Source organism: Drosophila takahashii, chromosome 2L (genome assembly GCF_030179915.1).
Source record: "Drosophila takahashii strain IR98-3 E-12201 chromosome 2L, DtakHiC1v2, whole genome shotgun sequence".
NCBI classification, from domain to species: Eukaryota; Metazoa; Arthropoda; class Insecta; order Diptera; family Drosophilidae; genus Drosophila; species Drosophila takahashii.
The window spans coordinates 9,988,698-10,000,000 of record NC_091678.1 but is presented as its reverse complement, the minus strand read 5'-3'; the positions used below and the strand labels follow the sequence as shown (position 1 = coordinate 10,000,000).

The following is an 11,303-nucleotide window of genomic DNA, read 5'->3' as shown; positions in this document are numbered from 1 at the left end:
TCTAATAATTTTGCAAGTTTCAGTAGAAAGTTAAGCTTCCTTTTCAAAAGAATTTTTTTCCAGCTTTTATTAAATATACTTTGATATACAAATAAGAATAAAACCTTTAGCAATAGTTAATAAATTTACTTAATACCCAACATTTTATTAAGTTAAATATGAAGTAAAATGTGTACCACTTCCATGACTTAGACTGCAAATAATAAATCCAAAATCAGTAAAAGTAAAATCCCTGAGAGCTCTGACAGTTTCCCACACTTTAGGATGACACTGCACTTGCCCGTGTACACATGTTATCCTCTGGCAAATATTGTCGTAGGATTCGTAGATCCATATCCCGAAGCTGGAAATCTCGTTAATTTCGACGGGTTGAACAAGTGCCTTCCATTAACAGCGTTATGCCGGCCAGAAATCAAACAGAGTCATAAAAATTTGACACTCGCAGGACTTCCCACAATCCGCACGAGGCAAGTGCACTGAGTCCCGTTTCCAAGTCCTTTTTTCAGTTTATGCAATCTGGAATACGATATTGGTGGGTTTCGTCGAGGAACATGGTGGTGCTGGTGGTGGTTGGCAGTAGCTGGTAGCCCTTGCAGAGTGACAAGTGGTAATTTCCTTATAGAGGGTTAGGCCAGATGGGGTAGATTGACTTGGCCCTAATCAAAGTGCGTGCGCAGGCACGTGTCGTTAAAATGGAGTAACAGCCCAAGTCGATGGAAATTCCCATGAAATGATTTCCGAGAATCTTTTTTCCTAACTATTATTATGATTAGTTATTATTTTTGAACAAGTGCATAACGAAAGGGATCTCGGAAGCTAAATACCGAAGAGATTTGAAGCATACGCAATGGGAATTCATCTTTGATGAGGGGGTGAGACAGAGTTGTATCAATAAAATTCAAGTCTTTTTTTTTATTTATTTACCAACTTCGTTCTGACGCTTAAATTGGCAAAAAACATTGCCAACCTAAAAAACTAATTGAATTTTCCGTCATAATTTGACAAATTTAATTAAAACTATTCCCACTTAAAATTTACGAACGGACATTTGCGGCGTTAGAACTTTGAATGCGACTGGTGAAATTCGAGAGGAAACTTTTTACATAATTGCTTTAAATTAGTTGTTAGTTCCCATTTTCCCCTCGGTCCTCAATTTCCTGCTCATCATCAGGCGACCACAAGCCAAACAAATGGAAAGTGCTCTCAAAAGGCTACAGCAACCAGACGAAAAGTTGTCAACCGAAAACAAACCATTAAGTGGGTCCAAAACACTTTTTGGTTTCTCCTCAAATTAGCAAAGGGGTGTGGCCCATTTGGCATCCTCTTTTGGCCGCATCCCGTTTCACTGTCATATTGTCAAGTGTTTATGTTGCCCAGCCTGTGAATCGGCCATAAAGCTGAGTGCAATGGGGTGAGGGATTAAGGCGACAACCCTTGTTGAAACACGGGAATTAATGAAAGAAGGCTATTTTAAAGTAAGCCACTAAATAAACATTTGATTTAAAAACTCTTAAAAAATATAATAATAAATTCTTTCTAGTTTTTAGATTGATTTTGAATTTATTATTATTTAATATATTTTTGTCCCATGTTAATTTTTTCTCATTCGTAAAATTCTTAAATTTATAAAAACTTGTTAAGCATATATTTAGATTTCAATTACAAGATTCAAAAATGTCTTTGATTTTATTTTGCACACTTTCTCAAATCAGGGACTATCGTAAAAGTCTAAAAATAAATAACTAACATCAAAGCAAACCGTAGGCATATACCAAAATTCATTAAAAATGGAAAACACAAGAAATATTTGTATTTTATGCTGACAACAAGCACACCATTTAAAAATTTAATTGGTACAAGGTGCAAAGAAAAAGAAACGTGCGCTTTAAACATAATATACCTACATTACTTTTTTTTTAGTTTACATAAAAAAATCACAATAATTTAATTCAAAATATTGAGCTACTACTTTCTTGACAATAGTTAGCCCCAGTAACTACTAAATCAATTTGAAGACAATAGCCCTTTATTTATGGTAAGGATATCCAAATCGCAACACCTTTCCCCTTGAACTCACTTAAATCCCTCTAATACCATTAATGGCTTTTCCATAGCGGATAATTACGGGGGTTGTCTACAATTAGAGTTCCGGAGTTTGCCGCTGGCTTATTCACGCCTTTAAATTTGCATTTACGTCGCCCACTCCCCACCCCTTTTGATTACCACAGGCGCAGACGTGTGGCCCGATTCCCAACCCCCCCCCCCCCCCCCCCCCCTCCCCTCCCACCGTTAGGAAAATTTTACCAGAAGCAGAGGCTGCGGAAGAGGCAGCCATGTAAATCATGATGCCAGCCAGTTGACGGCAAACAGCAACAGCATTCCCGCTCCATGTGTGCGTGCGTATCTGTGTTTTGGCCAAGTCGAAGAGTTGCCGCTTAGGAAGATTCGTCAGATTCGCATAATTAATTGCAAAGCTTTCGAATGGAGGCTAGAGTAGAGTAGAGCTCTGAGCTCCTCTGAGCTCACAACCTTCGCCTGTGGAATTTTGATTGTGTGTCCAGGGGTGTTGGGAGGTGAATGTAGAGGTGGAGGTGACTCTGCCACGTTGTTGTAGCGATTTGTGAACGTAATCGGGGTTGGGCGGAAAAGGGTTGGAGGAGGGTTTGGATGGATCACCCCTTTCCCATAACCAACACCTTTGCGCACAATTCCCCGGCATCTCTGCCTGGGCACACACAAAATTAATTGCTTTTGTCATTATACGGAATCTTGACGACGCCTCGTTTCTAATTTAATGTAGTTCATGGAACGCCGTTCCCAGCTCCCCAGCTCCCCCGCTCTCTCCGTCCATCTATCTATTCACCTGACAGTCGCCAGGTTGTCGTCCCTGTTGTTGATTTGTGATTTATGAAGATTAATTTATTGCTAAATAGTTGTACATAATTTATTTAACATTGATTTCAAGAGGATTACTCTGAAAGTTCAGGGAATAAGTTCTTAACTGGGTCTTTGATAGAGGCAAGTAATTGACCTTGGTATCATTAATAAGCAATTATGTCACCTAAAAAGATGTAAAAAAAAACAATTTAGAAAGAGTACATTTAATTAATAGCGATTCATAAAATTTTGTATGTTTAATTTAAATATTTTTTTAATACCAATCTCTTTTAAAATAATTTAAAAATTTATAAAAAAGTGTTTTAAATTGAATGTTTTTAGTATTTTTATTAATACAAACAGCTTTCTTTTTATTACATATTTTAAAGTGTATTAAATAAAGTTACAATCAGGGACCGTAAATAACAGTTATTTGTGATTTTTATTTTAAAAGGCCTACTGAGATTTGTATAAGTTTTAATTAACAATTTAACTGGTTTTTATGCACTTTATAGACATGAACAATTTACAGTTAATTTGCTTTCCAGATTTGTTGAAATGCATATACTTTGTGGACAAGAGTAAAAAGAACGTTATTTTTGACGTTTAAAACCAAATATCACAGTAGTCCTTTAAAAAAAAAAATCACAAATAACTGTTATTTACGGTCCCTGGTTACAATTTAAGATTGCTGCCTTTCAATTGACACCTTACCATTTATTTAATTACCCATAGAAAATTATATAGTGTCTCCACAGTCTTGTTTACATAAACCATAAAGTCAACTTCCAAATCCAATAAGCTGGACCCAAGAAACAAACACAGAGGCCAAAGATGGAGGCCTAAGAACCTGCTAGCAATCCAATTTACATCAGATGTGGTCCAGTTGAGGTCTTTGGTAATCGATGGAAGATTGCTTCATCCTTGGAGCATAGAGAGAATTGTAAATGAATGCATTTGTTTTATTCGATGCTCAAGTTCTGCAAGTCTCCATCTGGGGCCTTGTCAACGAATATGCAAATTTGTGCTGGGCACCCGAAGAGCTGCCTAAGTAGTCTCAGTAAATTGAAAGCAAAACATTAAGAATTATGCCCAGATGCAAAGGCAGCCGGAGTGTCAAGTGCATCAGGGGCCATGTGCATCGGGCACATCTTACATGGCCTGAAATTGCAGTTCCAATTTCGAATAGATTGTTGTCAGAACACAGATTTCTAATTGTATGCACAAACATAAATTGAAGATGACTAGTGAGGGCAACAAAGGAAAATTCCCACATGGAAAGGGAAACCCGAATTTAAAATTCGGTTGAGAAAAAACTTTACGAAATTTACTTACCTGCAAAACTTTTAATTGAAAAACCAGGAACGCCGAGATCCAACTTTAGAAGTCCCCTTAATCAGCCTCTTGCGTTCTTAAGATCTGGCATTTTAATTTATGACGCACAATTAAGTGAAAGGATTTCAGTCTAAGCTAGAACTTTACCCCATAACTTTTTGCTTCCTTCTCAGCAATTTCAGATTGGCCCACGTAACATTCCAAGAAAAACTTGGAAAACGTCTTAGTTGGTCTAATTGTAATTTTTTATGCCTCTTGAAGGCTTTTCGTTTTTATACAGAAAATGTAAATAAAATACAAGATAAATTCCTTTTTCCCGCAGAACTCTCCTCTTTAATATTACAAAGTTCTAGCAAATCCATAAATATCAAGTACTATTAAGTACCTTTTATGATTACAATATTAGAAGGGAGAATCCTAATATTGGGTAAATAAAAACCGAATTCCCGCATTGTTTTTTTGTGACGTGTGTCGTTAAGTGTTTTCATTAGTAAATTTATGGAGTATTTACTATACCAATAATAAAACAGCGGCATTTCGTCTTAATTAAGTGTCTGGATGGCAGCAGCGCCTCAAGTAACCCAAGTCAAGGTGGTGGAGGCAGACACGTGATCAAGTCAGACAAAAAACAATGGGACTGTGAATCGAAAATTGGTAAGATAGTGTGACAATCGGTCGGATGTCATAGAAAAGTCAATAAGGGAAGCACCCTAACCACCACCACCACCACCATCATCATAATCATCGAGGAACCGCTGCCAGGAAGTAACCGAATAGAAAAAAACAATGGCAATACAAATACAAATATTGTACTGATGACTTAATTGATTAAATGGATAAAAAAGAGGAGAAAAGCTAGGAGTGTAAGTGCCACCACCACCATGATATTATATCCATGGGAATATCTGTTCGGCCGGGGAGTGTGTGACCCTAAGGAGGTGTTAAGGTGAGACCCTTTGGGGCGTTTATCAGTCGGGCAAGCAAACAATCATCCGATGGGAAACCCATCGCTGGGACAATGATGTAATCATCCTCGATTTAGCGATTATGATATCTGGTTACGGGGATATGCTGGTCGAAAGCGTTTGTTAATTGAGTTAAGTTCGAGTGGTTTAGGGCTTGAAAGATAAAATATTATTGTTTTTAAACTATTATTAAATATAGCAACCCAGAAAGAAATAAAAAGAATAATCATTTCATTGTTTAAAACAGTATTCCTTGAAATAATCATCTTATTTTTCAAAAAATGTCACATAATCACATAATTTTTTTTCTGATTTTCGCTTTTATTCTCTTTACCACTGCAATGGACCAGACATTTAATAAAGACCTTGTAATGTGCGGTGACTGCACTGGTAGCAACAAGGGCGATTGCATTATAGAAAGTGATTCGGGATACTATGTTGAGCTATCTCTTTTTTCTAGATCTAGTTCTGTGAAATCTGTATTTCCTACGCTAACCGATAACTTGGACGTGTGCATTCCGAGCAATATGAACATCAAGGGTATTGAAAGAGTTAGCAATAATATATATTAAAACTTATTCAACTTCTTTCTTGTTCAGCAAAAGATCATTCTTTTCGATATATATGTGTTTGGTCACCAAAACTCGGCTGTCAAATTATAGTCCCTAAAGCCCTAACGGATCAAGCCTGTATGATGTGCAAAACAAGGCATCTAAATGGAGTAAAGAATTGTCCGTGCAAGAGACCAAAACAAAATTTAGGTGATAAATCTGGATCAAGGCAACTCTACGCCAGTTCTCTGCATATAACGATTGGTGTTTTCATATGTTGGCTTTATATAAGAGTATAGAGAACACTAAAGTCGGTCGAAGGCAATGTCCTCCAATGTGTCTTACCTTCAACCGACTTAAGTATTCTCCAAGACCTTGCCGAACTAATAAACAAATACACTATATATTTATTCTTTTTTGGGCTTACAAAAGAAGAAACGTATAATTTTTCTTGTACGAAAACCTCAGTGTTGTACGTACTTACTACCATTTAACACGCAATTCTCATTGGGCTTTCATCCAATTAATATTGAATTTCATCCTATATGCAAACAGTGTTTATGGAGTCACTTTCCGATTCGAGGTCCAAGTTTTACCAGCAACCACTTCATGGTCCGAAGCATTTGTAGCCACCATAATCAGCGGCGACAACCGAGGGCTATACATCATCGGGCTGAGCAGAGCAACATATGTCCAAATAGAGGTGGGTGGGGGTCAGAACCTGCAGGAAGGGAGGAATTCTCGAAACGGAATCGGAATCGTAATCGCATGAAAAAGTAGGGGTGAACAAACAACGGCGTGTGATATTTTGATCAACCGAATGTTACATCAACCGAAAGTCATGGAACAAATCGAGGCTCGTTAATAGAAAACAATTAGATTCTTCTCGTTTTTCCACGGGTTTCCTGGATCCGTTGGCCAGTGTTTGGCCCAGGTGGCGAAAAGAAGGGGAAGGGGTTAAATGAACTATGTGTGGCACGTTCCGGCTAATATACGAAATGAAAAGTCAAGTTTAAAATCATTTATCTTGTTTTCCATCAGCCGGGGGAGAAATATCGCAGAAAAAAAAGAATGGAATTGAGAAAAAATGACAAAGGCACGAGCAGAAATGATGCCGCTAAATGAAATTGGCAAGAGAGCCGCGATGCTTGGAGCATGTTGTGAATGCGAAATGAACCGAGTGACAGTGACACCCTGAAAAGTGGTAGCCCACACACAAACACCTTGCTGTCAACCCTTTTTGGCCTCGGCCTTTTCGTCATATTATTCAAATTGAAACCGTTTTTCCGTGTACTTTTCGCATTTTTTCCACCGAAACTGAAATAGCCGCCCCATGATTAATTCACACAATTGGGAGAATGGTATATTCTTCGTTTGGAATTCTTAAACCACTGACCCTTCGCCTTTAACCCTTCTCCACATCCTGGACACTTGGCTTGCCAATTGCTTCTTTGACAAATTATAGTTGCGGGGGTGACAAGGATCTGCAACTTGAAATTAAAAAGTTTATAAAAAAGAAACAAATTAAATAACACAGAAAAAGTAATTTATTTATGTCGGAAAAATTTAACATTTATTTCTTTTTCTCTTACTACAAATTTATAATAATAACACATTAATGTAATCTGCTAATTGAAAAATAAAAAAACACGCTTTAAAATTTGCACATCTGAGTTCTGCCATTTGTCATGTGCAATGCACGTGTCCCACTCAAAAGGACTGGGATCGATGGTTTTATTTTTAAAATACAAGAAAAAATCGCGATTGGCGAATCAATCAAATTTTGCAAATTGTCCGTGAATATTTGCAATGTATCAAGTTACTCAACTAGGCCAAAGGACCAATTTAATTTTCATTTTTTAATTTCCTAAAAGACTGTAGCTGATTGATTGATATAGCTGAGAAATTATTTTCGAATTCTTTGGATAGTAAATAAAAATCAGAATATTTTTCACCCAGAAACAATTGCTTTCCAAAAACACAATCAAATTCAAAAATATAATTGTTAAACATATTTTTGATTAAAACAAGAATCGCATTATCACTTATCTGATAGACTTAACTGCTCCGACTTCTGGCTCGCCCACGTCGTGAAATGCAAAAACATTAAAATGATAAATGAGTACGATTATTTCCTTATTACCATCAAATTAATACTGCTCCTCTGTTTCTCCACTTTGGCTTGGTAATCAGCTTGCTTTTTGTTTTCCTTTCGCCACACCCAGGTAAAAGGGCAAAAAAGTACCAGCAACATAGCGATTTATTGACTAAAAATGAATTACCACGCAGTGGGCCATAATAAAAGCGAGTAAACAGCAAATTGTAGATGAGTTTTAGACCTTATGATACCTTGTACAGAAAGTGAAACCCTACCTCACTTAAAAATAGTAATAATATAAAAAAAGCAAATAAATTAAAGATATTTATCTTATACTGCAATATATATAATACCAAACATTATGTTTGGTAATTATGAATTTATTAAATAATAATAATATAATATACTATAATATAATATAATAATACAGTTCTAACAACGAATTAGTTAGAATATTGGTAAAGTAATATGGAATAATATATAATCGAATTTTAAATAAAAAGACAAGCATACCCCAGTTAACCTTAGGTAGCAAAAATGAAAATATGAAAAAAGCCCTCCGCCGAAATCAAACACAATCAAGCGAATTGGGTTCCGTTCTAGTTATAGTTCGGGTTACTTTGCTTGCACAGCCATTTGAGGTTGTCCGTTTGGTTGGTTGGTTAAAAATAATCAGACCGCTTCGTGTTGTCGCAAGGACACCCAGGATACGGCCTCCCACCGCGGTAAACATCGTTTGTCAAAAGTTCCGACTGCCAAGGACCTGGCCTGTCCAGCTCCAATTCCACCAAGCTCCTGCTCCTCCTCCCAGCTCCAGTTGCACTTTATCCGCGGTGGGGTGGATTGCTCCTTCAGTCAAGGACTTACGTGAGTCGCGGCCGTGCGATAAAATAACCGGTTACAAAATATTTGTTGACATTCCGCGGTAAATTACCATAATTAGTTGATTCGAGCGACCGACCCATGTTTGATCTGTTTGGACTGTCACGGGGGCGTTAGGTTGGGTCAAAATACTAGAGACCATAGAGAGTGGGTGTGCGTGCTGCGACATAATGCCAAACAGAGCACTGCCCACTGCTAAAGGGATAATAATTAGAGCATATGTACGGATTGAGTGCAAATATTGACTCTCGGGTTGCGTTTCCTTTTCATTGCTAGCCTCCATTTGTCATCATTTCGGGTCGTTCTGGTGAGTAAACTCAAATTAATCAGCCTGATATCAATATCCGTGCAAACATAGCTCCACATAAAACATATGTATGCATACAGGCGATACATATGTCAAAACCTTATGGACATGGATTTGCCTCAAGGTTTCTCTTGGCCGCAAGGATTGTGTACTGTTGACATATGTAAGTTTAGGGGTGAAGGCGAAGAGGTTAGTTTGGATTGATATAGTAAAGCAACGCAAATAGGGTCTCAGAAAAGGTTAGTTACGATTTTGACATTAAATCTTAGAAGCAAATCTAAGGTCGACGTAAATGTTGTGAATATTTTAAAATGATTTAATAATTTTCAACTTGCAATGTTTGTATTAAGATTGTTTGTAAGATTGTTTTCATTTTTTTTACGATTTAATGTCGTGTGTTGTCACGAGGTAAATTTAAGTTAAGTTAGTAAATCAATTATTAAAATTAAAAAAGTATTATAATCTGTAAAGATTAGTGTTTAACAATGTTTTTCTCTTTATTATTTTACAAGGTTTAAGACCTTTTGTTAAACCGAAGTAAATTTAATTTAAGTAAATTAATCAAATATAAAAAATAAAAAAAATATTCTAATCTGTAATGATTAGTACATAAATATAATATTTCATTACTTCTTAATACTTTAAAAATTTTAAGCCAAAGCCTATTAAAAAAATAAAAAGAATAATAAAAAAAAATTTACTTCTCAAACATACCTACAAATAAAAAAACTTTTATTATTTTGTTTTAAGATCTTAAAAATATGAATACAAAATTTCAATCATTCAGTTTGACTCCTTCGGTCTACAATGACAAAGTCATTAGTAAACATCCCTCCTATCTTTAGGAAAACAGGATAACCACGACTTCAGGGGCTGAACCAATGAACCTCAAATTAATCCCAAAGCCACAGCGACAATTAATATGCTACCAAACCCACGCCCACAAAAGATATAGAAACGAGCAGAGAGAGAGTGAAAAAGAGATTAGGACAGTCAAATGACTTTAAATTAAGCCGCTGTGCGTCTGTCGATTTAATTAAAATCAAAACAAAATCTTTGCCCGGCGCCACGCCCCCTTTTCGCCTCCCCCTGGGCCAGGCAAATAGACAAATAATAAAACCATAAATAATGCAAAACAATAAATGAGCAAATATTCATAAATTATTAACGCAGGAGCTGCTGGCTGACAAAAGGCAGGGCAAATACCCAAAATATTTTGCCAAAGCATTTAGAAGGACAATGAGGCACGAACCAGATGACAGAATCCGGGGAAGAATAGCAAATCCCCGCAGCAAATAATTGAGCCTCATAAAGGAAATATCATTCATTGATTTTCCCCCGGCAACCACAACAGACTCTCGACCTCTCATTTCCCCCAGCAAGTGGATGAAGTCGTTCGCCGCCTTGAAATGGGATGGGGAGTGGGAAGGGGAATGGGAATGGTGTGGCAAGTGGTGGTGCTATACATAGGTGGTGGGTCATGGGGCTCCTGTCCGCAGACAATATGGACAGCTGACGAAACTATCCACCGAACGCTGGAGGAAGACTTTCACATGAATCCGAAATCTATGCCCCGTCATGATTTGCACAAAAAACTTGATCCGGCAAATTTGTCTGTGGAAGGACACAGGAAACATGAGGGGAAAAGGGACGAGGGAAAGCTAAGGAAGAGTCAGGGGGAACAAATGATAAATTATTGAAGGATTTCTGTTAATTTGATGACACTGATGATAGCCAAGGCCAGATTATCCCGACTGCTTTCCTCTGATAGGTCGGAAGCCGGTAAGCGATATATTTTAAAATCGATTTGATTTAAAAAATAAAAGTTGAAACAAAATGGTAAGTTGTGGATTTTGGCAAATTAAACATTTTTCAAAGAAAAAAGTTTACCCTTTCTCTTTGATGTGGGGAATTTAAAATACCTTTTTAACCTCGTAAGTATCATTTAGTTTAAAAAATGTACATGCTGCTTTACCAGTTTCCCCAGTTTTAGTTTTCTTACTTTTATTTTAAGCAATAAATGAAATTTTATAAAATCTTTAGAAGATAATATGAAAATTAAAAACAGCCGAATAATTACTGATGTAAAACAAATTAATTATTTTATTTTAATAAAATGTGAGAAGCCGCAAAACAACAAATAATGAACAAATAATAAAGTAAGCAAGTTTTTAGTGTTCAATGATATTTGAATTCAGCGCTTCAACAATTGGGAATACCCCAACTAGCTTAGCAAAGTTTCGCTCCCACCCGATACTGCCACCTTTTTCGATTCCCCGGCAGGCAAT

The 11,303-nt window shown here is 36.7% G+C and overlaps 1 long non-coding RNA gene across 1 annotated transcript; it reads left to right on the top strand.

The window, feature by feature from the left end:
* Positions 1-5,427: 5,427 nt before the first annotated feature.
* Positions 5,428-6,679, top strand: LOC138914806 (uncharacterized). Its single transcript, XR_011420618.1, has 3 exons — positions 5,428-5,717; positions 5,777-5,938; positions 6,284-6,679. It is a non-coding gene; the product is annotated as an uncharacterized lncRNA (long non-coding RNA).
* Positions 6,680-11,303: the final 4,624 nt, after the last annotated feature.